Source organism: Phalangium opilio, unplaced genomic scaffold (genome assembly GCF_054372755.1).
Source record: "Phalangium opilio isolate 3A_F unplaced genomic scaffold, DU_Popi_V2 ptg000352l_1, whole genome shotgun sequence".
NCBI classification, from domain to species: Eukaryota; Metazoa; Arthropoda; class Arachnida; order Opiliones; family Phalangiidae; genus Phalangium; species Phalangium opilio.
The window spans coordinates 3,197,322-3,215,340 of record NW_028324228.1 but is presented as its reverse complement, the minus strand read 5'-3'; the positions used below and the strand labels follow the sequence as shown (position 1 = coordinate 3,215,340).

Here is an 18,019-nt window from a genome sequence, read left to right as displayed (position 1 = left end):
TTCGATATGACACACAAAAGAAGCCTAGATTAGTATACATTTAAAAAACCGCTCCCCGGCGGGGAATCGAACCCCGGTCTCTCGCGTGGCAGGCGAGGATACTCACCACTATACTACCGAGGATGAATAAAAGTTGGTTATCTCAGTTTTTCAAACTTATAGTACTTCTATCCGAATTTTTTTCGCTAAGTCCCGGAGCATGCGCGATAGTCACTAATTAAATGAAAAAGTGAGTTTGAAGAAAAAGTAACCCAATAAAATACTCTACGCTAGAAATAATGGTCAAGGCGATTTCTGAACCCTTTACTTTTCGAGAAACGTTATTGGTTTTACAAAAAATGTGCACGATTTTGAGAGTCAAAGAAACGAGATCGTACGGGTTGCACCGGCCGGGAATCGAACCCGGACCTCCCGCTTGGAAGCCAAGAATTCTACCATTGAACTACCGATGCTTGCATAGGTCACACTTCGATATGACACACAAAAGAAGCCTAGATTAGTATACATATAATAAACCGCTCCCCGGCGGGGAATCGAACCCCGGTCTCTCGCTTGACAGGCGAGGATACTCACCACTATACTACCGAGCATGAATGAAAGCTGGTTATCTCAGTTTTTTAAACTTATAGTACTTCTATCCGAATTTTTTTCGCAAAGTCCCGGAGCATGTGCAATAGTCAGTAATTAAATGGAAAAGTGAGTTTGAAGAAAAAGTAACCCTATTAAATACTCTACGCTAGAAATAATGGTCTAAGCGATTTCTGAACACTTTACTTTTCGAGAAACGTTATTGGTTTTACAAAAAATGTGCACGATTTTGAGAGTCAAAGAAACGAGATCGTACGGGTTGCACCGGCCGGGAATCGAACCCGGACCTCCCGCTTGGAAGGCGAGAATTCTACCATTGAACTACCGATGCTTGCATAGGTCACACTTCGATATGACACACAAAAGAAGCCTAGATTAGTATACATATAATAAACCGCTCCCCGGCGGGGAATCGAACCCCGGTCTCTCGCGTGACAGGCGAGGATACTCACCACTATACTACCGAGGATGAGTAAAATTGGTTATCTCAGTTTTTTAAACTTATAGTACTTCTATCCGAATTTTTTTCGCTAAGTCCCGGAGCATGCGCGATAGTCACTAATTAAATGAAAAAGTGAGTTTGAAGAAAAAGAAACCCAATAAAATACTCTACGCTAGAAATAATGGTCAAGGCGATTTCTGAACCCTTTACTTTTCGAGAAACGTTATTGGTTTTACAAAAAATGTGCACGATTTTGAGAGTCAAAGAAACGAGATCGTACGGGTTGCACCGGCCGGGAATCGAACCCGGACCTCTCGCTTGGAAGGCGAGAATTCTACCATTGAACTACCGATGCTTGCATAGGTCACACTTCGATATGACACACAAAAGAAGCCTAGATTAGTATACATATAATAAACCGCTCCCCGGCGGGGAATCGAACCCCGGTCTCTCGCGTGACAGGCGAGGATACTCACCACTATACTACCGAGCATGAATGAAAGCTGGTTATCTCAGTTTTTTAAACTTATAGTACTTCTATCCGAATTTTTTTCGCAAAGTCCCGGAGCATGTGCAATAGTCAGTAATTAAATGGAAAAGTGAGTTTGAAGAAAAAGTAACCCTATTAAATACTCTACGCTAGAAATAATGGTCTAAGCGATTTCTGAACACTTTACTTTTCGAGAAACGTTATTGGTTTTACAAAAAATGTGCACGATTTTGAGAGTCAAAGAAACGAGATCGTACGGGTTGCACCGGCCGGGAATCGAACCCGGACCTCCCGCTTGGAAGGCGAGAATTCTACCATTGAACTACCGATGCTTGCATAGGTCACACTTCGATATGACACACAAAAGAAGCCTAGATTAGTATACATATAATAAACCGCTCCCCGGCGGGGAATCGAACCCCGGTCTCTCGCGTGACAGGCGAGGATACTCACCACTATACTACCGAGGATGAGTAAAATTGGTTATCTCAGTTTTTTAAACTTATAGTACTTCTATCCGAATTTTTTTCGCTAAGTCCCGGAGCATGCGCGATAGTCACTAATTAAATGAAAAAGTGAGTTTGAAGAAAAAGAAACCCAATAAAATACTCTACGCTAGAAATAATGGTCAAGGCGATTTCTGAACCCTTTACTTTTCGAGAAACGTTATTGGTTTTACAAAAAATGTGCACGATTTTGAGAGTCAAAGAAACGAGATCGTACGGGTTGCACCGGCCGGGAATCGAACCCGGACCTCCCGCTTGGAAGGCTAGAATTCTACCATTGAACTACCGATGCTTGCATAGGTCACACTTCGATATGACACACAAAAGAAGCCTAGATTAGTATACATATAATAAACCGCTCCCCGGCGGGGAATCGAACCCCGGTCTCTCGCGTGACAGGCGAGGATACTCACCACTATACTACCGAGCATGAATGAAAGCTGGTTATCTCAGTTTTTTAAACTTATAGTACTTCTATCCGAATTTTTTTCGCAAAGTCCCGGAGCATGTGCAATAGTCAGTAATTAAATGGAAAAGTGAGTTTGAAGAAAAAGTAACCCTATTAAATACTCTACGCTAGAAATAATGGTCTAAGCGATTTCTGAACACTTTACTTTTCGAGAAACGTTATTGGTTTTACAAAAAATGTGCACGATTTTGAGAGTCAAAGAAACGAGATCGTACGGGTTGCACCGGCCGGGAATCGAACCCGGACCTCCCGCTTGGAAGGCGAGAATTCTACCATTGAACTACCGATGCTTGCATAGGTCACACTTCGATATGACACACAAAAGAAGCCTAGATTAGTATACATATAATAAACCGCTCCCCGGCGGGGAATCGAACCCCGGTCTCTCGCGTGACAGGCGAGGATACTCACCACTATACTACCGAGGATGAGTAAAATTGGTTATCTCAGTTTTTTAAACTTATAGTACTTCTATCCGAATTTTTTTCGCTAAGTCCCGGAGCATGCGCGATAGTCACTAATTAAATGAAAAAGTGAGTTTGAAGAAAAAGAAACCCAATAAAATACTCTACGCTAGAAATAATGGTCAAGGCGATTTCTGAACCCTTTACTTTTCGAGAAACGTTATTGGTTTTACAAAAAATGTGCACGATTTTGAGAGTCAAAGAAACGAGATCGTACGGGTTGCACCGGCCGGGAATCGAACCCGGACCTCCCGCTTGGAAGGCTAGAATTCTACCATTGAACTACCGATGCTTGCATAGGTCACACTTCGATATGACACACAAAAGAAGCCTAGATTAGTATACATATAATAAACCGCTCCCCGGCGGGGAATCGAACCCCGGTCTCTCGCGTGACAGGCGAGGATACTCACCACTATACTACCGAGGATGAGTAAAATTGGTTATCTCAGTTTTTTAAACTTATAGTACTTCTATCCGAATTTTTTTCGCTAAGTCCCGGAGCATGCGCGATAGTCACTAATTAAATGAAAAAGTGAGTTTGAAGAAAAAGAAACCCAATAAAATACTCTACGCTAGAAATAATAGTCAAGGCGATTTCTGAACCCTTTGCTTTTCGAGAAACGTTATTGGTTTTACAAAAAATGTGCACGATTTTGAGAGTCAAAGAAACGAGATCGTACGGCTTGCACCGGCCGGGAATCGAACCCGGACCTCCCGCTTGGAAGGCGAGAATTCTACCATTGAACTACCGATGCTTGCATAGGTCACACTTCGATATGACACACAAAAGAAGCCTAGATTAGTATACATTTAAAAAACCGCTCCCCGGCGGGGAATCGAACCCCGGTCTCTCGCGTGACAGGCGAGGATACTCACCACTATACTACCGAGGATGAATAAAAGTTGGTTATCTCAGTTTTTCAAACTTATAGTACTTCTATCCGAATTTTTTTCGCTAAGTCCCGGAGCATGCGCGATAGTCACTAATTAAATGAAAAAGTGAGTTTGAAGAAAAAGTAACCCAATAAAATACTCTACGCTAGAAATAATGGTCAAGGCGATTTCTGAACCCTTTACTTTTCGAGAAACGTTATTGGTTTTACAAAAAATGTGCACGATTTTGAGAGTCAAAGAAACGAGATCGTACGGGTTGCACCGGCCGGGAATCGAACCCGGACCTCCCGCTTGGAAGGCTAGAATTCTACCATTGAACTACCGATGCTTGCATAGGTCACACTTCGATATGACACACAAAAGAAGCCTAGATTAGTATACATATAATAAACCGCTCCCCGGCGGGGAATCGAACCCCGGTCTCTCGCGTGACAGGCGAGGATACTCACCACTATACTACCGAGGATGAGTAAAATTGGTTATCTCAGTTTTTTAAACTTATAGTACTTCTATCCGAATTTTTTTCGCTAAGTCCCGGAGCATGCGCGATAGTCACTAATTAAATGAAAAAGTGAGTTTGAAGAAAAAGAAACCCAATAAAATACTCTACGCTAGAAATAATAGTCAAGGCGATTTCTGAACCCTTTGCTTTTCGAGAAACGTTATTGGTTTTACAAAAAATGTGCACGATTTTGAGAGTCAAAGAAACGAGATCGTACGGCTTGCACCGGCCGGGAATCGAACCCGGACCTCCCGCTTGGAAGGCGAGAATTCTACCATTGAACTACCGATGCTTGCATAGGTCACACTTCGATATGACACACAAAAGAAGCCTAGATTAGTATACATTTAAAAAACCGCTCCCCGGCGGGGAATCGAACCCCGGTCTCTCGCGTGACAGGCGAGGATACTCACCACTATACTACCGAGGATGAATAAAAGTTGGTTATCTCAGTTTTTCAAACTTATAGTACTTCTATCCGAATTTTTTTCGCTAAGTCCCGGAGCATGCGCGATAGTCACTAATTAAATGAAAAAGTGAGTTTGAAGAAAAAGTAACCCAATAAAATACTCTACGCTAGAAATAATGGTCAAGGCGATTTCTGAACCCTTTACTTTTCGAGAAACGTTATTGGTTTTACAAAAAATGTGCACGATTTTGAGAGTCAAAGAAACGAGATCGTACGGGTTGCACCGGCCGGGAATCGAACCCGGACCTCCCGCTTGGAAGGCTAGAATTCTACCATTGAACTACCGATGCTTGCATAGGTCACACTTCGATATGACACACAAAAGAAGCCTAGATTAGTATACATATAATAAACCGCTCCCCGGCGGGGAATCGAACCCCGGTCTCTCGCGTGACAGGCGAGGATACTCACCACTATACTAGCGAGGATGAGTAAAATTGGTTATCTCAGTTTTTTAAACTTATAGTACTTCTATCCGAATTTTTTTCGCTAAGTCCCGGAGCATGCGCGATAGTCACTAATTAAATGAAAAAGTGAGTTTGAAGAAAAAGAAACCCAATAAAATACTCTACGCTAGAAATAATAGTCAAGGCGATTTCTGAACCCTTTGCTTTTCGAGAAACGTTATTGGTTTTACAAAAAATGTGCACGATTTTGAGAGTCAAAGAAACGAGATCGTACGGCTTGCACCGGCCGGGAATCGAACCCGGACCTCCCGCTTGGAAGGCGAGAATTCTACCATTGAACTACCGATGCTTGCATAGGTCACACTTCGATATGACACACAAAAGAAGCCTAGATTAGTATACATTTAAAAAACCGCTCCCCGGCGGGGAATCGAACCCCGGTCTCTCGCGTGACAGGCGAGGATACTCACCACTATACTACCGAGGATGAATAAAAGTTGGTTATCTCAGTTTTTCAAACTTATAGTACTTCTATCCGAATTTTTTTCGCTAAGTCCCGGAGCATGCGCGATAGTCACTAATTAAATGAAAAAGTGAGTTTGAAGAAAAAGTAACCCAATAAAATACTCTACGCTAGAAATAATGGTCAAGGCGATTTCTGAACCCTTTACTTTTCGAGAAACGTTATTGGTTTTACAAAAAATGTGCACGATTTTGAGAGTCAAAGAAACGAGATCGTACGGGTTGCACCGGCCGGGAATCGAACCCGGACCTCCCGCTTGGAAGGCTAGAATTCTACCATTGAACTACCGATGCTTGCATAGGTCACACTTCGATATGACACACAAAAGAAGCCTAGATTAGTATACATATAATAAACCGCTCCCCGGCGGGGAATCGAACCCCGGTCTCTCGCGTGACAGGCGAGGATACTCACCACTATACTAGCGAGGATGAGTAAAATTGGTTATCTCAGTTTTTTAAACTTATAGTACTTCTATCCGAATTTTTTTCGCTAAGTCCCGGAGCATGCGCGATAGTCACTAATTAAATGAAAAAGTGAGTTTGAAGAAAAAGAAACCCAATAAAATACTCTACGCTAGAAATAATAGTCAAGGCGATTTCTGAACCCTTTGCTTTTCGAGAAACGTTATTGGTTTTACAAAAAATGTGCACGATTTTGAGAGTCAAAGAAACGAGATCGTACGGCTTGCACCGGCCGGGAATCGAACCCGGACCTCCCGCTTGGAAGGCGAGAATTCTACCATTGAACTACCGATGCTTGCATAGGTCACACTTCGATATGACACACAAAAGAAGCCTAGATTAGTATACATTTAAAAAACCGCTCCCCGGCGGGGAATCGAACCCCGGTCTCTCGCGTGACAGGCGAGGATACTCACCACTATACTACCGAGGATGAATAAAAGTTGGTTATCTCAGTTTTTCAAACTTATAGTACTTCTATCCGAATTTTTTTCGCTAAGTCCCGGAGCATGCGCGATAGTCACTAATTAAATGAAAAAGTGAGTTTGAAGAAAAAGAAACCCAATAAAATACTCTACGCTAGAAATAATAGTCAAGGCGATTTCTGAACCCTTTGCTTTTCGAGAAACGTTATTGGTTTTACAAAAAATGTGCACGATTTTGAGAGTCAAAGAAACGAGATCGTACGGCTTGCACCGGCCGGGAATCGAACCCGGACCTCCCGCTTGGAAGGCGAGAATTCTACCATTGAACTACCGATGCTTGCATAGGTCACACTTCGATATGACACACAAAAGAAGCCTAGATTAGTATACATTTAAAAAACCGCTCCCCGGCGGGGAATCGAACCCCGGTCTCTCGCGTGACAGGCGAGGATACTCACCACTATACTACCGAGGATGAATAAAAGTTGGTTATCTCAGTTTTTCAAACTTATAGTACTTCTATCCGAATTTTTTTCGCTAAGTCCCGGAGCATGCGCGATAGTCACTAATTAAATGAAAAAGTGAGTTTGAAGAAAAAGTAACCCAATAAAATACTCTACGCTAGAAATAATGGTCAAGGCGATTTCTGAACCCTTTACTTTTCGAGAAACGTTATTGGTTTTACAAAAAATGTGCACGATTTTGAGAGTCAAAGAAACGAGATCGTACGGGTTGCACCGGCCGCGAATCGAACCCGGACCTCCCGCTTGGAAGGCTAGAATTCTACCATTGAACTACCGATGCTTGCATAGGTCACACTTCGATATGACACACAAAAGAAGCCTAGATTAGTATACATATAATAAACCGCTCCCCGGCGGGGAATCGAACCCCGGTCTCTCGCGTGACAGGCGAGGATACTCACCACTATACTACCGAGGATGAGTAAAATTGGTTATCTCAGTTTTTTAAACTTATAGTACTTCTATCCGAATTTTTTTCGCTAAGTCCCGGAGCATGCGCGATAGTCACTAATTAAATGAAAAAGTGAGTTTGAAGAAAAAGAAACCCAATAAAATACTCTACGCTAGAAATAATAGTCAAGGCGATTTCTGAACCCTTTGCTTTTCGAGAAACGTTATTGGTTTTACAAAAAATGTGCACGATTTTGAGAGTCAAAGAAACGAGATCGTACGGCTTGCACCGGCCGGGAATCGAACCCGGACCTCCCGCTTGGAAGGCGAGAATTCTACCATTGAACTACCGATGCTTGCATAGGTCACACTTCGATATGACACACAAAAGAAGCCTAGATTAGTATACATTTAAAAAACCGCTCCCCGGCGGGGAATCGAACCCCGGTCTCTCGCGTGACAGGCGAGGATACTCACCACTATACTACCGAGGATGAATAAAAGTTGGTTATCTCAGTTTTTCAAACTTATAGTACTTCTATCCGAATTTTTTTCGCTAAGTCCCGGAGCATGCGCGATAGTCACTAATTAAATGAAAAAGTGAGTTTGAAGAAAAAGAAACCCAATAAAATACTCTACGCTAGAAATAATAGTCAAGGCGATTTCTGAACCCTTTGCTTTTCGAGAAACGTTATTGGTTTTACAAAAAATGTGCACGATTTTGAGAGTCAAAGAAACGAGATCGTACGGCTTGCACCGGCCGGGAATCGAACCCGGACCTCCCGCTTGGAAGGCGAGAATTCTACCATTGAACTACCGATGCTTGCATAGGTCACACTTCGATATGACACACAAAAGAAGCCTAGATTAGTATACATTTAAAAAACCGCTCCCCGGCGGGGAATCGAACCCCGGTCTCTCGCGTGACAGGCGAGGATACTCACCACTATACTACCGAGGATGAATAAAAGTTGGTTATCTCAGTTTTTCAAACTTATAGTACTTCTATCCGAATTTTTTTCGCTAAGTCCCGGAGCATGCGCGATAGTCACTAATTAAATGAAAAAGTGAGTTTGAAGAAAAAGTAACCCAATAAAATACTCTACGCTAGAAATAATGGTCAAGGCGATTTCTGAACCCTTTACTTTTCGAGAAACGTTATTGGTTTTACAAAAAATGTGCACGATTTTGAGAGTCAAAGAAACGAGATCGTACGGGTTGCACCGGCCGGGAATCGAACCCGGACCTCCCGCTTGGAAGGCTAGAATTCTACCATTGAACTACCGATGCTTGCATAGGTCACACTTCGATATGACACACAAAAGAAGCCTAGATTAGTATACATATAATAAACCGCTCCCCGGCGGGGAATCGAACCCCGGTCTCTCGCGTGACAGGCGAGGATACTCACCACTATACTACCGAGGATGAGTAAAATTGGTTATCTCAGTTTTTTAAACTTATAGTACTTCTATCCGAATTTTTTTCGCTAAGTCCCGGAGCATGCGCGATAGTCACTAATTAAATGAAAAAGTGAGTTTGAAGAAAAAGAAACCCAATAAAATACTCTACGCTAGAAATAATAGTCAAGGCGATTTCTGAACCCTTTGCTTTTCGAGAAACGTTATTGGTTTTACAAAAAATGTGCACGATTTTGAGAGTCAAAGAAACGAGATCGTACGGCTTGCACCGGCCGGGAATCGAACCCGGACCTCCCGCTTGGAAGGCGAGAATTCTACCATTGAACTACCGATGCTTGCATAGGTCACACTTCGATATGACACACAAAAGAAGCCTAGATTAGTATACATTTAAAAAACCGCTCCCCGGCGGGGAATCGAACCCCGGTCTCTCGCGTGACAGGCGAGGATACTCACCACTATACTACCGAGGATGAATAAAAGTTGGTTATCTCAGTTTTTCAAACTTATAGTACTTCTATCCGAATTTTTTTCGCTAAGTCCCGGAGCATGCGCGATAGTCACTAATTAAATGAAAAAGTGAGTTTGAAGAAAAAGTAACCCAATAAAATACTCTACGCTAGAAATAATGGTCAAGGCGATTTCTGAACCCTTTACTTTTCGAGAAACGTTATTGGTTTTACAAAAAATGTGCACGATTTTGAGAGTCAAAGAAACGAGATCGTACGGGTTGCACCGGCCGGGAATCGAACCCGGACCTCCCGCTTGGAAGGCTAGAATTCTACCATTGAACTACCGATGCTTGCATAGGTCACACTTCGATATGACACACAAAAGAAGCCTAGATTAGTATACATATAATAAACCGCTCCCCGGCGGGGAATCGAACCCCGGTCTCTCGCGTGACAGGCGAGGATACTCACCACTATACTAGCGAGGATGAGTAAAATTGGTTATCTCAGTTTTTTAAACTTATAGTACTTCTATCCGAATTTTTTTCGCTAAGTCCCGGAGCATGCGCGATAGTCACTAATTAAATGAAAAAGTGAGTTTGAAGAAAAAGAAACCCAATAAAATACTCTACGCTAGAAATAATAGTCAAGGCGATTTCTGAACCCTTTGCTTTTCGAGAAACGTTATTGGTTTTACAAAAAATGTGCACGATTTTGAGAGTCAAAGAAACGAGATCGTACGGCTTGCACCGGCCGGGAATCGAACCCGGACCTCCCGCTTGGAAGGCGAGAATTCTACCATTGAACTACCGATGCTTGCATAGGTCACACTTCGATATGACACACAAAAGAAGCCTAGATTAGTATACATTTAAAAAACCGCTCCCCGGCGGGGAATCGAACCCCGGTCTCTCGCGTGACAGGCGAGGATACTCACCACTATACTACCGAGGATGAATAAAAGTTGGTTATCTCAGTTTTTCAAACTTATAGTACTTCTATCCGAATTTTTTTCGCTAAGTCCCGGAGCATGCGCGATAGTCACTAATTAAATGAAAAAGTGAGTTTGAAGAAAAAGTAACCCAATAAAATACTCTACGCTAGAAATAATGGTCAAGGCGATTTCTGAACCCTTTACTTTTCGAGAAACGTTATTGGTTTTACAAAAAATGTGCACGATTTTGAGAGTCAAAGAAACGAGATCGTACGGGTTGCACCGGCCGGGAATCGAACCCGGACCTCCCGCTTGGAAGGCTAGAATTCTACCATTGAACTACCGATGCTTGCATAGGTCACACTTCGATATGACACACAAAAGAAGCCTAGATTAGTATACATATAATAAACCGCTCCCCGGCGGGGAATCGAACCCCGGTCTCTCGCGTGACAGGCGAGGATACTCACCACTATACTACCGAGGATGAGTAAAATTGGTTATCTCAGTTTTTTAAACTTATAGTACTTCTATCCGAATTTTTTTCGCTAAGTCCCGGAGCATGCGCGATAGTCACTAATTAAATGAAAAAGTGAGTTTGAAGAAAAAGTAACCCAATAAAATACTCTACGCTAGAAATAATGGTCAAGGCGATTTCTGAATCCTTTACTTTTCGAGAAACGTTATTGGTTTTACAAAAAATGTGCACGATTTTGAGAGTCAAAGAAACGAGATCGTACGGGTTGCACCGGCCGGGAATCGAACCCGGACCTCCCGCTTGGAAGGCGAGAATTCTACCATTGAACTACCGATGCTTGCATAGGTCACACTTCGATATGACACACAAAAGAAGCCTAGATTAGTATACATATAATAAACCGCTCCCCGGCGGGGAATCGAACCCCGGTCTCTCGCGTGACAGGCGAGGATACTCACCACTATACTACCGAGGATGAGTAAAAGTTGGTTATCTCAGTTTTTTAAACTTATAGTACTTCTATCCGAATTTTTTTCGCTAAGTCCCGGAGCATGCGCGATAGTCACTAATTAAATGAAAAAGTGAGTTTGAAGAAAAAGTAACCCAATAAAATACTCTACGCTAGAAATAATGGTCAAGGCGATTTCTGAATCCTTTACTTTTCGAGAAACGTTATTGGTTTTACAAAAAATGTGCACGATTTTGAGAGTCAAAGAAACGAGATCGTACGGGTTGCACCGGCCGGGAATCGAACCCGGACCTCCCGCTTGGAAGGCGAGAATTCTACCATTGAACTACCGATGCTTGCATAGGTCACACTTCGATATGACACACAAAAGAAGCCTAGATTAGTATACATATAATAAACCGCTCCCCGGCGGGGAATCGAACCCCGGTCTCTCGCGTGACAGGCGAGGATACTCACCACTATACTACCGAGGATGAGTAAAAGTTGGTTATCTCAGTTTTTTAAACTTATAGTACTTCTATCCGAACTTTTTTCGCTAAGTCCCGGAGCATGCGCGATAGTCACTAATTAAATGAAAAAGTGAGTTTGAAGAAAAAGAAACCCAATAAAATACTCTACGCTAGAAATAATGGTCAAGGCGATTTCTGAACCCTTTACTTTTCGAGAAACGTTATTGGTTTTACAAAAAATGTGCACGATTTTGAGAGTCAAAGAAACGGGATCGTACGGCTTGCACCGGCCGGGAATCGAACCCGGACCTCCCGCTTGGAAGGCGAGAATTCTACCATTGAACTACCGATGCTTGCATAGGTCACACTTCGATATGACACACAAAAGAAGCCTAGATTAGTATACATATAATAAACCGCTCCCCGGCGGGGAATCGAACCCCGGTCTCTCGCGTGACAGGCGAGGATACTCACCACTATACTACCGAGGATGAGTAAAAGTTGGTTATCTCAGTTTTTTAAACTTATAGTACTTCTATCCGAATTTTTTTCGCTAAGTCCCGGAGCATGCGCGATAGTCACTAATTAAATGAAAAAGTGAGTTTGAAGAAAAAGTAACCCAATAAAATACTCTACGCTAGAAATAATGGTCAAGGCGATTTCTGAACCCTTTACTTTTCGAGAAACGTTATTGGTTTTACAAAAAATGTGCACGATTTTGAGAGTCAAAGAAACGAGATCGTACGGGTTGCACCGGCCGGGAATCGAACCCGGACCTCCCGCTTGGAAGGCTAGAATTCTACCATTGAACTACCGATGCTTGCATAGGTCACACTTCGATATGACACACAAAAGAAGCCTAGATTAGTATACATATAATAAACCGCTCCCCGGCGGGGAATCGAACCCCGGTCTCTCGCGTGACAGGCGAGGATACTCACCACTATACTACCGAGGATGAGTAAAATTGGTTATCTCAGTTTTTTAAACTTATAGTACTTCTATCCGAATTTTTTTCGCTAAGTCCCGGAGCATGCGCGATAGTCACTAATTAAATGAAAAAGTGAGTTTGAAGAAAAAGTAACCCAATAAAATACTCTACGCTAGAAATAATGGTCAAGGCGATTTCTGAATCCTTTACTTTTCGAGAAACGTTATTGGTTTTACAAAAAATGTGCACGATTTTGAGAGTCAAAGAAACGAGATCGTACGGGTTGCACCGGCCGGGAATCGAACCCGGACCTCCCGCTTGGAAGGCGAGAATTCTACCATTGAACTACCGATGCTTGCATAGGTCACACTTCGATATGACACACAAAAGAAGCCTAGATTAGTATACATATAATAAACCGCTCCCCGGCGGGGAATCGAACCCCGGTCTCTCGCGTGACAGGCGAGGATACTCACCACTATACTACCGAGGATGAGTAAAAGTTGGTTATCTCAGTTTTTTAAACTTATAGTACTTCTATCCGAATTTTTTTCGCTAAGTCCCGGAGCATGCGCGATAGTCACTAATTAAATGAAAAAGTGAGTTTGAAGAAAAAGTAACCCAATAAAATACTCTACGCTAGAAATAATGGTCAAGGCGATTTCTGAATCCTTTACTTTTCGAGAAACGTTATTGGTTTTACAAAAAATGTGCACGATTTTGAGAGTCAAAGAAACGAGATCGTACGGGTTGCACCGGCCGGGAATCGAACCCGGACCTCCCGCTTGGAAGGCGAGAATTCTACCATTGAACTACCGATGCTTGCATAGGTCACACTTCGATATGACACACAAAAGAAGCCTAGATTAGTATACATATAATAAACCGCTCCCCGGCGGGGAATCGAACCCCGGTCTCTCGCGTGACAGGCGAGGATACTCACCACTATACTACCGAGGATGAGTAAAAGTTGGTTATCTCAGTTTTTTAAACTTATAGTACTTCTATCCGAATTTTTTTCGCTAAGTCCCGGAGCATGCGCGATAGTCACTAATTAAATGAAAAAGTGAGTTTGAAGAAAAAGTAACCCAATAAAATACTCTACGCTAGAAATAATGGTCAAGGCGATTTCTGAATCCTTTACTTTTCGAGAAACGTTATTGGTTTTACAAAAAATGTGCACGATTTTGAGAGTCAAAGAAACGAGATCGTACGGGTTGCACCGGCCGGGAATCGAACCCGGACCTCCCGCTTGGAAGGCGAGAATTCTACCATTGAACTACCGATGCTTGCATAGGTCACACTTCGATATGACACACAAAAGAAGCCTAGATTAGTATACATATAATAAACCGCTCCCCGGCGGGGAATCGAACCCCGGTCTCTCGCGTGACAGGCGAGGATACTCACCACTATACTACCGAGGATGAGTAAAAGTTGGTTATCTCAGTTTTTTAAACTTATAGTACTTCTATCCGAACTTTTTTCGCTAAGTCCCGGAGCATGCGCGATAGTCACTAATTAAATGAAAAAGTGAGTTTGAAGAAAAAGAAACCCAATAAAATACTCTACGCTAGAAATAATGGTCAAGGCGATTTCTGAACCCTTTACTTTTCGAGAAACGTTATTGGTTTTACAAAAAATGTGCACGATTTTGAGAGTCAAAGAAACGGGATCGTACGGCTTGCACCGGCCGGGAATCGAACCCGGACCTCCCGCTTGGAAGGCGAGAATTCTACCATTGAACTACCGATGCTTGCATAGGTCACACTTCGATATGACACACAAAAGAAGCCTAGATTAGTATACATTTAAAAAACCGCTCCCCGGCGGGGAATCGAACCCCGGTCTCTCGCGTGACAGGCGAGGATACTCACCACTATACTACCGAGGATGAATAAAAGTTGGTTATCTCAGTTTTTCAAACTTATAGTACTTCTATCCGAATTTTTTTCGCTAAGTCCCGGAGCATGCGCGATAGTCACTAATTAAATGAAAAAGTGAGTTTGAAGAAAAAGTAACCCAATAAAATACTCTACGCTAGAAATAATGGTCAAGGCGATTTCTGAACCCTTTACTTTTCGAGAAACGTTATTGGTTTTACAAAAAATGTGCACGATTTTGAGAGTCAAAGAAACGAGATCGTACGGGTTGCACCGGCCGGGAATCGAACCCGGACCTCCCGCTTGGAAGGCTAGAATTCTACCATTGAACTACCGATGCTTGCATAGGTCACACTTCGATATGACACACAAAAGAAGCCTAGATTAGTATACATATAATAAACCGCTCCCCGGCGGGGAATCGAACCCCGGTCTCTCGCGTGACAGGCGAGGATACTCACCACTATACTACCGAGGATGAGTAAAATTGGTTATCTCAGTTTTTTAAACTTATAGTACTTCTATCCGAATTTTTTTCGCTAAGTCCCGGAGCATGCGCGATAGTCACTAATTAAATGAAAAAGTGAGTTTGAAGAAAAAGTAACCCAATAAAATACTCTACGCTAGAAATAATGGTCAAGGCGATTTCTGAATCCTTTACTTTTCGAGAAACGTTATTGGTTTTACAAAAAATGTGCACGATTTTGAGAGTCAAAGAAACGAGATCGTACGGGTTGCACCGGCCGGGAATCGAACCCGGACCTCCCGCTTGGAAGGCGAGAATTCTACCATTGAACTACCGATGCTTGCATAGGTCACACTTCGATATGACACACAAAAGAAGCCTAGATTAGTATACATATAATAAACCGCTCCCCGGCGGGGAATCGAACCCCGGTCTCTCGCGTGACAGGCGAGGATACTCACCACTATACTACCGAGGATGAGTAAAAGTTGGTTATCTCAGTTTTTTAAACTTATAGTACTTCTATCCGAATTTTTTTCGCTAAGTCCCGGAGCATGCGCGATAGTCACTAATTAAATGAAAAAGTGAGTTTGAAGAAAAAGTAACCCAATAAAATACTCTACGCTAGAAATAATGGTCAAGGCGATTTCTGAATCCTTTACTTTTCGAGAAACGTTATTGGTTTTACAAAAAATGTGCACGATTTTGAGAGTCAAAGAAACGAGATCGTACGGGTTGCACCGGCCGGGAATCGAACCCGGACCTCCCGCTTGGAAGGCGAGAATTCTACCATTGAACTACCGATGCTTGCATAGGTCACACTTCGATATGACACACAAAAGAAGCCTAGATTAGTATACATATAATAAACCGCTCCCCGGCGGGGAATCGAACCCCGGTCTCTCGCGTGACAGGCGAGGATACTCACCACTATACTACCGAGGATGAGTAAAAGTTGGTTATCTCAGTTTTTTAAACTTATAGTACTTCTATCCGAACTTTTTTCGCTAAGTCCCGGAGCATGCGCGATAGTCACTAATTAAATGAAAAAGTGAGTTTGAAGAAAAAGAAACCCAATAAAATACTCTACGCTAGAAATAATGGTCAAGGCGATTTCTGAACCCTTTACTTTTCGAGAAACGTTATTGGTTTTACAAAAAATGTGCACGATTTTGAGAGTCAAAGAAACGGGATCGTACGGCTTGCACCGGCCGGGAATCGAACCCGGACCTCCCGCTTGGAAGGCGAGAATTCTACCATTGAACTACCGATGCTTGCATAGGTCACACTTCGATATGACACACAAAAGAAGCCTAGATTAGTATACATATAATAAACCGCTCCCCGGCGGGGAATCGAACCCCGGTCTCTCGCGTGACAGGCGAGGATACTCACCACTATACTACCGAGGATGAGTAAAAGTTGGTTATCTCAGTTTTTTAAACTTATAGTACTTCTATCCGAACTTTTTTCGCTAAGTCCCGGAGCATGCGCGATAGTCACTAATTAAATGAAAAAGTGAGTTTGAAGAAAAAGAAACCCAATAAAATACTCTACGCTAGAAATAATGGTCAAGGCGATTTCTGAACCCTTTACTTTTCGAGAAACGTTATTGGTTTTACAAAAAATGTGCACGATTTTGAGAGTCAAAGAAACGGGATCGTACGGCTTGCACCGGCCGGGAATCGAACCCGGACCTCCCGCTTGGAAGGCGAGAATTCTACCATTGAACTACCGATGCTTGCATAGGTCACACTTCGATATGACACACAAAAGAAGCCTAGATTAGTATACATTTAAAAAACCGCTCCCCGGCGGGGAATCGAACCCCGGTCTCTCGCGTGACAGGCGAGGATACTCACCACTATACTACCGAGGATGAATAAAAGTTGGTTATCTCAGTTTTTCAAACTTATAGTACTTCTATCCGAATTTTTTTCGCTAAGTCCCGGTCATGCGCGATAGTCACTAATTAAATGAAAAAGTGAGTTTGAAGAAAAAGTAACCCAATAAAATACTCTACGCTAGAAATAATGGTCAAGGCGATTTCTGAACCCTTTACTTTTCGAGAAACGTTATTGGTTTTACAAAAAATGTGCACGATTTTGAGAGTCAAAGAAACGAGATCGTACGGGTTGCACCGGCCGGGAATCGAACCCGGACCTCCCGCTTGGAAGGCTAGAATTCTACCATTGAACTACCGATGCTTGCATAGGTCACACTTCGATATGACACACAAAAGAAGCCTAGATTAGTATACATATAATAAACTCTCCCCGGCGGGGAATCGAACCCCGGTCTCTCGCGTGACAGGCGAGGATACTCACCACTATACTACCGAGGATGAGTAAAATTGGTTATCTCAGTTTTTTAAACTTATAGTACTTCTATCCGAATTTTTTTCGCTAAGTCCCGGAGCATGCGCGATAGTCACTAATTAAATGAAAAAGTGAGTTTGAAGAAAAAGAAACCCAATAAAATACTCTACGCTAGAAATAATAGTCAAGGCGATTTCTGAACCCTTTACTTTTCGAGAAACGTTATTGGTTTTACAAAAAATGTGCACGATTTTGAGAGTCAAAGAAACGAGATCGTACGGGTTGCACCGGCCGGGAATCGAACCCGGACCTCCCGCTTGGAAGGCGAGAATTCTACCATTGAACTACCGATGCTTGCATAGGTCACACTTCGATATGACACACAAAAGAAGCCTAGATTAGTATACATATAATAAACCGCTCCTCGGCGGGGAATCGAACCCCGGTCTCTCGCGTGACAGGCGAGGATACTCACCACTATACTACCGAGCATGAATGAAAGCTGGTTATCTCAGTTTTTTAAACTTATAGTACTTCTATCCGAATTTTTTTCGCTAAGTCCCGGAGCATGCGCGATAGTCACTAATTAAATGAAAAAGTGAGTTTGAAGAAAAAGTAACCCAATAAAATACTCTACGCTAGAAATAATGGTCAAGGC

General features: G+C 42.6%; 77 non-coding genes across 77 annotated transcripts; all 77 read right to left on the bottom strand.

Annotated features, from left to right (window-relative positions):
- Positions 1-51: 51 nt before the first annotated feature.
- On the bottom strand, positions 52-123 carry TRNAG-GCC (transfer RNA glycine (anticodon GCC)). The gene has a single exon. It is a non-coding gene; the product is annotated as a tRNA-Gly (tRNA).
- Positions 124-381: 258 nt separating this feature from the next.
- Positions 382-452, bottom strand: TRNAG-UCC (transfer RNA glycine (anticodon UCC)). The gene has a single exon. It is a non-coding gene; the product is annotated as a tRNA-Gly (tRNA).
- Positions 453-518: 66 nt separating this feature from the next.
- TRNAD-GUC (transfer RNA aspartic acid (anticodon GUC)) lies at positions 519-590 on the bottom strand. The gene has a single exon. It is a non-coding gene; the product is annotated as a tRNA-Asp (tRNA).
- Positions 591-848: 258 nt separating this feature from the next.
- TRNAG-UCC (transfer RNA glycine (anticodon UCC)) lies at positions 849-919 on the bottom strand. The gene has a single exon. It is a non-coding gene; the product is annotated as a tRNA-Gly (tRNA).
- A 66-nt stretch (positions 920-985) lies between these two features.
- TRNAD-GUC (transfer RNA aspartic acid (anticodon GUC)) lies at positions 986-1,057 on the bottom strand. Its single transcript has one exon. It is a non-coding gene; the product is annotated as a tRNA-Asp (tRNA).
- Positions 1,058-1,314: 257 nt separating this feature from the next.
- TRNAG-UCC (transfer RNA glycine (anticodon UCC)) lies at positions 1,315-1,385 on the bottom strand. Its single transcript has one exon. It is a non-coding gene; the product is annotated as a tRNA-Gly (tRNA).
- Positions 1,386-1,451: 66 nt separating this feature from the next.
- Positions 1,452-1,523, bottom strand: TRNAD-GUC (transfer RNA aspartic acid (anticodon GUC)). Its single transcript has one exon. It is a non-coding gene; the product is annotated as a tRNA-Asp (tRNA).
- Positions 1,524-1,781: 258 nt separating this feature from the next.
- Positions 1,782-1,852, bottom strand: TRNAG-UCC (transfer RNA glycine (anticodon UCC)). The gene has a single exon. It is a non-coding gene; the product is annotated as a tRNA-Gly (tRNA).
- Positions 1,853-1,918: 66 nt separating this feature from the next.
- Positions 1,919-1,990, bottom strand: TRNAD-GUC (transfer RNA aspartic acid (anticodon GUC)). Its single transcript has one exon. It is a non-coding gene; the product is annotated as a tRNA-Asp (tRNA).
- Positions 1,991-2,247: 257 nt separating this feature from the next.
- Positions 2,248-2,318, bottom strand: TRNAG-UCC (transfer RNA glycine (anticodon UCC)). Its single transcript has one exon. It is a non-coding gene; the product is annotated as a tRNA-Gly (tRNA).
- Positions 2,319-2,384: 66 nt separating this feature from the next.
- On the bottom strand, positions 2,385-2,456 carry TRNAD-GUC (transfer RNA aspartic acid (anticodon GUC)). Its single transcript has one exon. It is a non-coding gene; the product is annotated as a tRNA-Asp (tRNA).
- Positions 2,457-2,714: 258 nt separating this feature from the next.
- Positions 2,715-2,785, bottom strand: TRNAG-UCC (transfer RNA glycine (anticodon UCC)). Its single transcript has one exon. It is a non-coding gene; the product is annotated as a tRNA-Gly (tRNA).
- Positions 2,786-2,851: 66 nt separating this feature from the next.
- Positions 2,852-2,923, bottom strand: TRNAD-GUC (transfer RNA aspartic acid (anticodon GUC)). The gene has a single exon. It is a non-coding gene; the product is annotated as a tRNA-Asp (tRNA).
- Positions 2,924-3,180: 257 nt separating this feature from the next.
- Positions 3,181-3,251, bottom strand: TRNAG-UCC (transfer RNA glycine (anticodon UCC)). Its single transcript has one exon. It is a non-coding gene; the product is annotated as a tRNA-Gly (tRNA).
- A 66-nt stretch (positions 3,252-3,317) lies between these two features.
- On the bottom strand, positions 3,318-3,389 carry TRNAD-GUC (transfer RNA aspartic acid (anticodon GUC)). The gene has a single exon. It is a non-coding gene; the product is annotated as a tRNA-Asp (tRNA).
- A 257-nt stretch (positions 3,390-3,646) lies between these two features.
- Positions 3,647-3,717, bottom strand: TRNAG-UCC (transfer RNA glycine (anticodon UCC)). Its single transcript has one exon. It is a non-coding gene; the product is annotated as a tRNA-Gly (tRNA).
- A 66-nt stretch (positions 3,718-3,783) lies between these two features.
- Positions 3,784-3,855, bottom strand: TRNAD-GUC (transfer RNA aspartic acid (anticodon GUC)). Its single transcript has one exon. It is a non-coding gene; the product is annotated as a tRNA-Asp (tRNA).
- A 258-nt stretch (positions 3,856-4,113) lies between these two features.
- Positions 4,114-4,184, bottom strand: TRNAG-UCC (transfer RNA glycine (anticodon UCC)). The gene has a single exon. It is a non-coding gene; the product is annotated as a tRNA-Gly (tRNA).
- Positions 4,185-4,250: 66 nt separating this feature from the next.
- On the bottom strand, positions 4,251-4,322 carry TRNAD-GUC (transfer RNA aspartic acid (anticodon GUC)). Its single transcript has one exon. It is a non-coding gene; the product is annotated as a tRNA-Asp (tRNA).
- Positions 4,323-4,579: 257 nt separating this feature from the next.
- On the bottom strand, positions 4,580-4,650 carry TRNAG-UCC (transfer RNA glycine (anticodon UCC)). Its single transcript has one exon. It is a non-coding gene; the product is annotated as a tRNA-Gly (tRNA).
- Positions 4,651-4,716: 66 nt separating this feature from the next.
- On the bottom strand, positions 4,717-4,788 carry TRNAD-GUC (transfer RNA aspartic acid (anticodon GUC)). Its single transcript has one exon. It is a non-coding gene; the product is annotated as a tRNA-Asp (tRNA).
- Positions 4,789-5,046: 258 nt separating this feature from the next.
- Positions 5,047-5,117, bottom strand: TRNAG-UCC (transfer RNA glycine (anticodon UCC)). Its single transcript has one exon. It is a non-coding gene; the product is annotated as a tRNA-Gly (tRNA).
- A 66-nt stretch (positions 5,118-5,183) lies between these two features.
- Positions 5,184-5,255, bottom strand: TRNAD-GUC (transfer RNA aspartic acid (anticodon GUC)). Its single transcript has one exon. It is a non-coding gene; the product is annotated as a tRNA-Asp (tRNA).
- Positions 5,256-5,512: 257 nt separating this feature from the next.
- TRNAG-UCC (transfer RNA glycine (anticodon UCC)) lies at positions 5,513-5,583 on the bottom strand. The gene has a single exon. It is a non-coding gene; the product is annotated as a tRNA-Gly (tRNA).
- Positions 5,584-5,649: 66 nt separating this feature from the next.
- Positions 5,650-5,721, bottom strand: TRNAD-GUC (transfer RNA aspartic acid (anticodon GUC)). The gene has a single exon. It is a non-coding gene; the product is annotated as a tRNA-Asp (tRNA).
- Positions 5,722-5,979: 258 nt separating this feature from the next.
- TRNAG-UCC (transfer RNA glycine (anticodon UCC)) lies at positions 5,980-6,050 on the bottom strand. The gene has a single exon. It is a non-coding gene; the product is annotated as a tRNA-Gly (tRNA).
- A 66-nt stretch (positions 6,051-6,116) lies between these two features.
- On the bottom strand, positions 6,117-6,188 carry TRNAD-GUC (transfer RNA aspartic acid (anticodon GUC)). The gene has a single exon. It is a non-coding gene; the product is annotated as a tRNA-Asp (tRNA).
- A 257-nt stretch (positions 6,189-6,445) lies between these two features.
- Positions 6,446-6,516, bottom strand: TRNAG-UCC (transfer RNA glycine (anticodon UCC)). The gene has a single exon. It is a non-coding gene; the product is annotated as a tRNA-Gly (tRNA).
- A 66-nt stretch (positions 6,517-6,582) lies between these two features.
- On the bottom strand, positions 6,583-6,654 carry TRNAD-GUC (transfer RNA aspartic acid (anticodon GUC)). The gene has a single exon. It is a non-coding gene; the product is annotated as a tRNA-Asp (tRNA).
- Positions 6,655-6,912: 258 nt separating this feature from the next.
- Positions 6,913-6,983, bottom strand: TRNAG-UCC (transfer RNA glycine (anticodon UCC)). Its single transcript has one exon. It is a non-coding gene; the product is annotated as a tRNA-Gly (tRNA).
- Positions 6,984-7,049: 66 nt separating this feature from the next.
- Positions 7,050-7,121, bottom strand: TRNAD-GUC (transfer RNA aspartic acid (anticodon GUC)). The gene has a single exon. It is a non-coding gene; the product is annotated as a tRNA-Asp (tRNA).
- A 258-nt stretch (positions 7,122-7,379) lies between these two features.
- On the bottom strand, positions 7,380-7,450 carry TRNAG-UCC (transfer RNA glycine (anticodon UCC)). Its single transcript has one exon. It is a non-coding gene; the product is annotated as a tRNA-Gly (tRNA).
- Positions 7,451-7,516: 66 nt separating this feature from the next.
- TRNAD-GUC (transfer RNA aspartic acid (anticodon GUC)) lies at positions 7,517-7,588 on the bottom strand. Its single transcript has one exon. It is a non-coding gene; the product is annotated as a tRNA-Asp (tRNA).
- A 257-nt stretch (positions 7,589-7,845) lies between these two features.
- Positions 7,846-7,916, bottom strand: TRNAG-UCC (transfer RNA glycine (anticodon UCC)). Its single transcript has one exon. It is a non-coding gene; the product is annotated as a tRNA-Gly (tRNA).
- A 66-nt stretch (positions 7,917-7,982) lies between these two features.
- On the bottom strand, positions 7,983-8,054 carry TRNAD-GUC (transfer RNA aspartic acid (anticodon GUC)). Its single transcript has one exon. It is a non-coding gene; the product is annotated as a tRNA-Asp (tRNA).
- Positions 8,055-8,312: 258 nt separating this feature from the next.
- TRNAG-UCC (transfer RNA glycine (anticodon UCC)) lies at positions 8,313-8,383 on the bottom strand. The gene has a single exon. It is a non-coding gene; the product is annotated as a tRNA-Gly (tRNA).
- A 66-nt stretch (positions 8,384-8,449) lies between these two features.
- TRNAD-GUC (transfer RNA aspartic acid (anticodon GUC)) lies at positions 8,450-8,521 on the bottom strand. The gene has a single exon. It is a non-coding gene; the product is annotated as a tRNA-Asp (tRNA).
- Positions 8,522-8,779: 258 nt separating this feature from the next.
- Positions 8,780-8,850, bottom strand: TRNAG-UCC (transfer RNA glycine (anticodon UCC)). Its single transcript has one exon. It is a non-coding gene; the product is annotated as a tRNA-Gly (tRNA).
- A 66-nt stretch (positions 8,851-8,916) lies between these two features.
- TRNAD-GUC (transfer RNA aspartic acid (anticodon GUC)) lies at positions 8,917-8,988 on the bottom strand. The gene has a single exon. It is a non-coding gene; the product is annotated as a tRNA-Asp (tRNA).
- A 257-nt stretch (positions 8,989-9,245) lies between these two features.
- Positions 9,246-9,316, bottom strand: TRNAG-UCC (transfer RNA glycine (anticodon UCC)). The gene has a single exon. It is a non-coding gene; the product is annotated as a tRNA-Gly (tRNA).
- Positions 9,317-9,382: 66 nt separating this feature from the next.
- TRNAD-GUC (transfer RNA aspartic acid (anticodon GUC)) lies at positions 9,383-9,454 on the bottom strand. The gene has a single exon. It is a non-coding gene; the product is annotated as a tRNA-Asp (tRNA).
- Positions 9,455-9,712: 258 nt separating this feature from the next.
- On the bottom strand, positions 9,713-9,783 carry TRNAG-UCC (transfer RNA glycine (anticodon UCC)). Its single transcript has one exon. It is a non-coding gene; the product is annotated as a tRNA-Gly (tRNA).
- A 66-nt stretch (positions 9,784-9,849) lies between these two features.
- Positions 9,850-9,921, bottom strand: TRNAD-GUC (transfer RNA aspartic acid (anticodon GUC)). Its single transcript has one exon. It is a non-coding gene; the product is annotated as a tRNA-Asp (tRNA).
- Positions 9,922-10,178: 257 nt separating this feature from the next.
- Positions 10,179-10,249, bottom strand: TRNAG-UCC (transfer RNA glycine (anticodon UCC)). The gene has a single exon. It is a non-coding gene; the product is annotated as a tRNA-Gly (tRNA).
- Positions 10,250-10,315: 66 nt separating this feature from the next.
- Positions 10,316-10,387, bottom strand: TRNAD-GUC (transfer RNA aspartic acid (anticodon GUC)). Its single transcript has one exon. It is a non-coding gene; the product is annotated as a tRNA-Asp (tRNA).
- A 258-nt stretch (positions 10,388-10,645) lies between these two features.
- Positions 10,646-10,716, bottom strand: TRNAG-UCC (transfer RNA glycine (anticodon UCC)). Its single transcript has one exon. It is a non-coding gene; the product is annotated as a tRNA-Gly (tRNA).
- A 66-nt stretch (positions 10,717-10,782) lies between these two features.
- TRNAD-GUC (transfer RNA aspartic acid (anticodon GUC)) lies at positions 10,783-10,854 on the bottom strand. Its single transcript has one exon. It is a non-coding gene; the product is annotated as a tRNA-Asp (tRNA).
- A 257-nt stretch (positions 10,855-11,111) lies between these two features.
- On the bottom strand, positions 11,112-11,182 carry TRNAG-UCC (transfer RNA glycine (anticodon UCC)). Its single transcript has one exon. It is a non-coding gene; the product is annotated as a tRNA-Gly (tRNA).
- Positions 11,183-11,248: 66 nt separating this feature from the next.
- TRNAD-GUC (transfer RNA aspartic acid (anticodon GUC)) lies at positions 11,249-11,320 on the bottom strand. Its single transcript has one exon. It is a non-coding gene; the product is annotated as a tRNA-Asp (tRNA).
- A 258-nt stretch (positions 11,321-11,578) lies between these two features.
- On the bottom strand, positions 11,579-11,649 carry TRNAG-UCC (transfer RNA glycine (anticodon UCC)). The gene has a single exon. It is a non-coding gene; the product is annotated as a tRNA-Gly (tRNA).
- Positions 11,650-11,715: 66 nt separating this feature from the next.
- Positions 11,716-11,787, bottom strand: TRNAD-GUC (transfer RNA aspartic acid (anticodon GUC)). Its single transcript has one exon. It is a non-coding gene; the product is annotated as a tRNA-Asp (tRNA).
- A 258-nt stretch (positions 11,788-12,045) lies between these two features.
- On the bottom strand, positions 12,046-12,116 carry TRNAG-UCC (transfer RNA glycine (anticodon UCC)). Its single transcript has one exon. It is a non-coding gene; the product is annotated as a tRNA-Gly (tRNA).
- Positions 12,117-12,182: 66 nt separating this feature from the next.
- TRNAD-GUC (transfer RNA aspartic acid (anticodon GUC)) lies at positions 12,183-12,254 on the bottom strand. Its single transcript has one exon. It is a non-coding gene; the product is annotated as a tRNA-Asp (tRNA).
- A 258-nt stretch (positions 12,255-12,512) lies between these two features.
- On the bottom strand, positions 12,513-12,583 carry TRNAG-UCC (transfer RNA glycine (anticodon UCC)). The gene has a single exon. It is a non-coding gene; the product is annotated as a tRNA-Gly (tRNA).
- A 66-nt stretch (positions 12,584-12,649) lies between these two features.
- On the bottom strand, positions 12,650-12,721 carry TRNAD-GUC (transfer RNA aspartic acid (anticodon GUC)). The gene has a single exon. It is a non-coding gene; the product is annotated as a tRNA-Asp (tRNA).
- Positions 12,722-12,978: 257 nt separating this feature from the next.
- Positions 12,979-13,049, bottom strand: TRNAG-UCC (transfer RNA glycine (anticodon UCC)). Its single transcript has one exon. It is a non-coding gene; the product is annotated as a tRNA-Gly (tRNA).
- Positions 13,050-13,115: 66 nt separating this feature from the next.
- On the bottom strand, positions 13,116-13,187 carry TRNAD-GUC (transfer RNA aspartic acid (anticodon GUC)). The gene has a single exon. It is a non-coding gene; the product is annotated as a tRNA-Asp (tRNA).
- A 258-nt stretch (positions 13,188-13,445) lies between these two features.
- Positions 13,446-13,516, bottom strand: TRNAG-UCC (transfer RNA glycine (anticodon UCC)). Its single transcript has one exon. It is a non-coding gene; the product is annotated as a tRNA-Gly (tRNA).
- Positions 13,517-13,582: 66 nt separating this feature from the next.
- Positions 13,583-13,654, bottom strand: TRNAD-GUC (transfer RNA aspartic acid (anticodon GUC)). Its single transcript has one exon. It is a non-coding gene; the product is annotated as a tRNA-Asp (tRNA).
- A 258-nt stretch (positions 13,655-13,912) lies between these two features.
- TRNAG-UCC (transfer RNA glycine (anticodon UCC)) lies at positions 13,913-13,983 on the bottom strand. The gene has a single exon. It is a non-coding gene; the product is annotated as a tRNA-Gly (tRNA).
- A 66-nt stretch (positions 13,984-14,049) lies between these two features.
- Positions 14,050-14,121, bottom strand: TRNAD-GUC (transfer RNA aspartic acid (anticodon GUC)). Its single transcript has one exon. It is a non-coding gene; the product is annotated as a tRNA-Asp (tRNA).
- Positions 14,122-14,379: 258 nt separating this feature from the next.
- Positions 14,380-14,450, bottom strand: TRNAG-UCC (transfer RNA glycine (anticodon UCC)). The gene has a single exon. It is a non-coding gene; the product is annotated as a tRNA-Gly (tRNA).
- Positions 14,451-14,516: 66 nt separating this feature from the next.
- On the bottom strand, positions 14,517-14,588 carry TRNAD-GUC (transfer RNA aspartic acid (anticodon GUC)). Its single transcript has one exon. It is a non-coding gene; the product is annotated as a tRNA-Asp (tRNA).
- Positions 14,589-14,846: 258 nt separating this feature from the next.
- Positions 14,847-14,917, bottom strand: TRNAG-UCC (transfer RNA glycine (anticodon UCC)). The gene has a single exon. It is a non-coding gene; the product is annotated as a tRNA-Gly (tRNA).
- A 66-nt stretch (positions 14,918-14,983) lies between these two features.
- TRNAD-GUC (transfer RNA aspartic acid (anticodon GUC)) lies at positions 14,984-15,055 on the bottom strand. The gene has a single exon. It is a non-coding gene; the product is annotated as a tRNA-Asp (tRNA).
- A 257-nt stretch (positions 15,056-15,312) lies between these two features.
- TRNAG-UCC (transfer RNA glycine (anticodon UCC)) lies at positions 15,313-15,383 on the bottom strand. The gene has a single exon. It is a non-coding gene; the product is annotated as a tRNA-Gly (tRNA).
- Positions 15,384-15,449: 66 nt separating this feature from the next.
- Positions 15,450-15,521, bottom strand: TRNAD-GUC (transfer RNA aspartic acid (anticodon GUC)). The gene has a single exon. It is a non-coding gene; the product is annotated as a tRNA-Asp (tRNA).
- A 258-nt stretch (positions 15,522-15,779) lies between these two features.
- TRNAG-UCC (transfer RNA glycine (anticodon UCC)) lies at positions 15,780-15,850 on the bottom strand. Its single transcript has one exon. It is a non-coding gene; the product is annotated as a tRNA-Gly (tRNA).
- A 66-nt stretch (positions 15,851-15,916) lies between these two features.
- Positions 15,917-15,988, bottom strand: TRNAD-GUC (transfer RNA aspartic acid (anticodon GUC)). The gene has a single exon. It is a non-coding gene; the product is annotated as a tRNA-Asp (tRNA).
- Positions 15,989-16,246: 258 nt separating this feature from the next.
- On the bottom strand, positions 16,247-16,317 carry TRNAG-UCC (transfer RNA glycine (anticodon UCC)). The gene has a single exon. It is a non-coding gene; the product is annotated as a tRNA-Gly (tRNA).
- A 66-nt stretch (positions 16,318-16,383) lies between these two features.
- TRNAD-GUC (transfer RNA aspartic acid (anticodon GUC)) lies at positions 16,384-16,455 on the bottom strand. The gene has a single exon. It is a non-coding gene; the product is annotated as a tRNA-Asp (tRNA).
- Positions 16,456-16,713: 258 nt separating this feature from the next.
- On the bottom strand, positions 16,714-16,784 carry TRNAG-UCC (transfer RNA glycine (anticodon UCC)). Its single transcript has one exon. It is a non-coding gene; the product is annotated as a tRNA-Gly (tRNA).
- A 66-nt stretch (positions 16,785-16,850) lies between these two features.
- On the bottom strand, positions 16,851-16,922 carry TRNAD-GUC (transfer RNA aspartic acid (anticodon GUC)). The gene has a single exon. It is a non-coding gene; the product is annotated as a tRNA-Asp (tRNA).
- A 257-nt stretch (positions 16,923-17,179) lies between these two features.
- Positions 17,180-17,250, bottom strand: TRNAG-UCC (transfer RNA glycine (anticodon UCC)). Its single transcript has one exon. It is a non-coding gene; the product is annotated as a tRNA-Gly (tRNA).
- A 65-nt stretch (positions 17,251-17,315) lies between these two features.
- On the bottom strand, positions 17,316-17,387 carry TRNAD-GUC (transfer RNA aspartic acid (anticodon GUC)). The gene has a single exon. It is a non-coding gene; the product is annotated as a tRNA-Asp (tRNA).
- Positions 17,388-17,644: 257 nt separating this feature from the next.
- Positions 17,645-17,715, bottom strand: TRNAG-UCC (transfer RNA glycine (anticodon UCC)). Its single transcript has one exon. It is a non-coding gene; the product is annotated as a tRNA-Gly (tRNA).
- Positions 17,716-17,781: 66 nt separating this feature from the next.
- On the bottom strand, positions 17,782-17,853 carry TRNAD-GUC (transfer RNA aspartic acid (anticodon GUC)). Its single transcript has one exon. It is a non-coding gene; the product is annotated as a tRNA-Asp (tRNA).
- Positions 17,854-18,019: the final 166 nt, after the last annotated feature.